This window comes from Saccostrea echinata, unplaced genomic scaffold (genome assembly GCF_033153115.1).
Source record: "Saccostrea echinata isolate AGI-Se365-2 ecotype Australia unplaced genomic scaffold, CSIRO_AGI_Sech_v1 ptg000033l, whole genome shotgun sequence".
NCBI classification, from domain to species: Eukaryota; Metazoa; Mollusca; class Bivalvia; order Ostreida; family Ostreidae; genus Saccostrea; species Saccostrea echinata.
The window spans coordinates 31074897-31080147 of record NW_026889782.1 but is presented as its reverse complement, the minus strand read 5'-3'; positions in this window follow the sequence as shown (position 1 = coordinate 31080147).

Genomic DNA, 5251 nt, shown 5'->3' with positions numbered 1-5251 from the left:
ATTTAACAATTTAAACTTCCCTTTACCCAAGGATGTAACAAGTTTGGTTAAAATTGGCCCAGTGGTTCTTGAGAAGAAGTTGAAAATGTGAAAAGTTACAGACGGACGGACAGCTAGACAGACAGACAGACGGACACCAAAAAAAGTGATCAGAAAAGCTCACTTGAGCCTTCGGCTCAGGTGAGCTAAAAATGAAATTAAGAAACTCCAAGCTTGGTGGTTTACATATTCTTACAATTTATATTGAATTAGTCCTAGTACCAGGGTATACATATATTTATATTTTTTTTTTATAAATAATTATGTGTTAAATTATACTCTTAAAAATAATATTTGATGAAGTTTTAGCTTTGAGGTTTACTACCATATGTACTCTTAAAAAATGTTAAATAACTAGCCTTGCATCGGGTCTACGTACTTGTAATTGTTTGTGCTGTGTATATTGGCCTGGATAGCTCAATAGTTCAGTTGGTAGAGCATCTGACTACTTAGACTTGTGATACAGGGGTCCTGGGTTTATTTCTCGGCCCATCAATACATTTTCTCCTTTCCTGTTACATGTACACACATGAAATAATGTTTAAAAAGTCCTAGCCCCAGAGTCTATACATACTCTTAAGATGATATTATATAAAGTCCTAGCCCTGGAGTCTACATACTCTTAAAAATGATATGAAAAGACAAACTTTGACTCTGAGAAGCCCCCCCCCCCCTCCCTTTTCATCAGGAAATAAAGATCACCTACTCCATTGAATTGCCAGTTTGGCATGACATACTAAGAAATGTAACACTGCACTGTGTTCCTGAAGAAAAAAAAAAGATTTCCTTTCTTAATTTGTTTGCAGTCCAGATTTAAACTTGTTCAAATCATGACCCTCTGGGTAAGAAAGGGATAAAATAAGGGATTAAAGTTTTACATAAGAATTAATAGATAAAAAATATATAGTAACTGTTACACATAATTATTTAAAATTTCCTCAACACCAGCAGGGACATAATAAAGGGTTGTTATCCAAGGATCCTCAGGTAGTGTAAATTCAAGCAGATTATAGAAACCAAGACCCTGTGGGTAGGGTGTGGCCACATAAGGGGGTTTTAGTTTTACATTGTAATACAATGTACTGGAATTAAGAAAAAAATCATCTTCTCCAGAACAACAAAGACATGATTTATACTAGGCAAGCAGAAGCAAGTTTGTTCAAATCATGACTGCTAGAGGAGAAGAGGAGGGATTTAGCCACTATAAACATGGTAAAGGATATTCAAAGTTTTACACAGAGAATAATACATGGCAAAATCTGTATCACACCCCATATCAACCCGAGACTCCAATATCAGCCCGAGGGTGTGATACAGATTTTGTCATGTATTGTTTTTATTATATATTTGAAAATAGAGTTCTGAAAATCTTATATAAACTTGTAAATTAATTACCATTTTTTAAATAATCGAATGTGTTCTGTTTTTGTTGAATTTCTGTATCTCATTTTTTTCCCAAAGGCAATGCATTCAGCGATAAGAAATGAAATAACTATAAATTAAACAAATAATATTTTGAATAGCATAAGATATCTGATGAAGTAAAATTACAATTTAAATAAACTTCATTAACAAATAGAAAAAGATCCGAGGTACTCCGAATGAAAAATACAGAGATGTTCCGGAAAGGTGTAATAAAGGATGTGATAAAGGGTGAAATAAAGGGTGCTGATACAGGGTGTGGAATACAGGGCGCGTGCCTGTGTTCATATCAGGGATGCAAAAATCCTGTATTATATAACAAATATATAATAAAATGAAATATATGGAGATAACGAACAGTATTCGAGCTCAAAAGTCCATTAAACATTACAAAATAGGAGCAGAGAAAACACGGACCTCCAAAGCATCAGAGGTGGGATCAGGTGCCATGATGGAGTGAGCATCCCCTGGCAACTGGTGACACCCGCCGTGTGCTCCGAATATAGAGGAAGACATCTTTGACTGATTGTATTAAAATTCAAGCATGCTCAAGATTTGTTTCAGTTATAAAAATTTTACATAGGAATATGTGAGAAAAATTCTTTAGTTTGTTTTTTTTAGCTCACCTGAGCTGAAAGCTCAAGTGAGCTTTTCTGATCACCTGTTGTCCATCATCCATCCATCTGTCCGTCTGTCAGTCTGACCGTCCGTCTGTTTGTCCGTCTGTAAACTTTTATCATTGTCAACTTCTTCTCAATAACCACTCAGCCAATTTCAACCAAACTTGCCACAAAGTATCCTTGGGTGAAGGGGATTCAAATTTGTTTAAAAGGAGGTCCACGTCCTCTTCCAAGGGAGATAATAAAGAATTAGTGAAAAATTAATAGCATCTTTAAAAAATCTTCAAGGACCACAGGGAAAGGAAAGATGAAAACTCATGTGGAAGCATCCTCAGGTAGTGTAGATTAAAGTTTGTTCAAATCATGACCCCCGGGGGGTAGGGCAGGGTCACAATGGGTGATCAGAGTTTTACATAGAAAAACATAGGAAAACCTTTGAAAATCTTCATCTCAAGAACAGGAAGGCCAAGATGATTCATATTTATATGAAAGCATCCTAGTAAGGTAGTGTAGATTCAAGTTTGTTCAAATCATGATCCCCCTGGGGGTAGGGCGGGGCCACAATGGATGCTCAAAGTTACAATTTACAATTACAATTTACAGTACTACTAAAAAACATATTCTTTGGTTATCTATGTGTTTCATTTAAGATTTATTTCATCTTATTAGTAAACTGTATTGAAAATTTAAACATTTGTACAAAAATGAAAGTAGAAATGGCAGCGTATATAATGTAGATAAAAAAAAAACTAAACACCATTCAAAAAAGTTTCTCAGATAATACCACTAAATAAATAATGTATTTAACATAATACATTGTTATTTTATTTTGTTTCTTTTTTATATATTATTGTTTGCCTTAATTATGAAAATATAAATACAGCAATAGGTCGCCAATCCATAACGCACATGATGCAACTGACTCAGTCTATTTAACGTCTTGGAAAACACCTAATAAAAATAAATGCCCTTGTTGATAAAAAGTTTCGGTCAGACAAAAATTCATTTGGCATGTTTGGTTCTGTGAAATGCATCAGACTGTGGGTCCGAATGTCTGATGTTAAAATATTTTTTTTCGTGAACACTGCTCAAGTACAACAAAGCAATTTGTTATATTGACATGGAAGCATCATCAGTTTAAAATTCAAGCCAATCCCCCCCCCCCCTTTCCCGGTAATGTTTTCAATACTGAACTGATTTGTGCTTTTGCCTAGCCAATGTGCTCAGGTGAGCGATGTAGCCCACGGGCCTCTTGTTAATATTATGTTTATCCCAGCGGAAGAATATATCTAATATTATTTTTAAGATTATATAAACCCCTTGGCTAGCATTAATTTAATATTTTGAAGAGATTGACATAGATCTGATCCCATGCCAGATCAATTTTTAGAGTACGCAGACACCAGGGTCATATGACTAAATATATTTACACTATTTTCTGTACAACAATTACTGATTATTAATTCATTTCTTTTTTAAGTTTTACAGAAAAAAAATCGTTATTTACTTTCTTCTTCGTGTGACTTGGTCTACTGTGAACAAAACAAAACACAGAAATATGTCTACCTGATATAACCTCACTTTGATTACCAACTACTCCATACGCGTAGCTCCCACAATAATGACTTTTTTTCTACAGTGAATCAATAGACTTACGCCGGTTTTCTTCTTTTTTTTCCTCGATCTAGCCTATTTTCTACGTCTTCCTGTTGACACATCTATCCAGAGTTGTCTTCCGCTACGCTCACCACATTTATCCAGACCACTATTAGCTTACATATAGACTTGTAATTGTATAGTAAAGACACGTGTGTAGTGGTTTAGATTTTTATTTCATAGCCATCGTTTCGTAAATAATATTTTACAAGTATTTGCTGATATTTCAGTTAGATTATTCTATTTATCATTTGTTTTCAGTTGTTACTTACGTAAAACCCCTTTATTATTTGTCGTTGAGTTGAGTTGAGTTGACATTGTTTTACTTCTTAAACAGGAAGTGTCATCCATGTTGGCAGTCTTTCCGTAGTACTTTTGATAGCTGTGTTCTGATTGGTTAACTTAGCTTTAGGATCTTTGATAGTCATTGGTTTTTATTTTGGGCCTTGCTAGGGTATTTAAACCCGTGTTCGAGCAGTTTACTTCACTTGGTTAGAGATAAGCCTCATGGCTCATTATCTCTGCCAACCTCAAGGTACACGGCATTATAGGTTTCATTTAGCACGTGCTGAGCGAGCACTTTATGATAGGTTAGGATGTAGGTTTTATAGAATAAAGTTATATGATAGGTTAGGATGTAGGTTATTTAAAGTAAATTAAGTTTCCCTTTCCAAGTCCTGCCTGGTCTAGGGATATGTAGATAACAGGTTTATTTTCTAGAACCACTATTTATTATTTATTTTTGGGTGTTGTTTATTTTCTGGGTCAGTTATTTTGAGAACCTAGAATTAGCATTGATATTTTCTAGGGATGGCAATTTGTAACCGGTTAACCAATTACTCGGTCGGAACGCTGGCAATCGATTAGAAAATCTGTAATCGGTTAATCGGGAAAAATAAAATATTTGTTAAATTGAACACATTTTTAAATTAAAAAAAAATAATAAAAGAAATCTCTGCACAAAGGATGATCCTTTAAGATTTAAAGGATCTAATTTGGACGTACATGTAATTATGAATCTCCAGATTGAGACCGTGGCGTAATTGGTCAGTTTATGTAGTGTTAATTACTGTGAAAACAGCATGTCGTTACCCCCACTGTCCTGTAATTTTTTAATGATAATAATTGAATCATTGAGCACTGTGAATTGATGTGTTTGTCGTTTTCAGTTTTCAATCCAATTTACATGTAATTATTAAACAAATATTGTAACTTAACGGCTATAGAGTTCACATGTAGTTTTGATTATCATAGTGAAAATGCAGAAAGAACTTTTGTGTCATCTGCTCTGGAAAATTATTAAAGATTTCTTAGGCTTTTTTCATTGCTTTCTCAATGTTTTATTGTCTACTGAAATTTAAATAAAAATATGTACCCGTATTTTTCTGATCCTGAATCAAGACTAATGGAATGTTTTAACTTCTATCGTCTTATTTGGGTCTATTTGTGTATATGGACAGAGCTACTTGAAAAACAATTGTCAAGAAAATGTGCATTTTGATACGATTAACCGG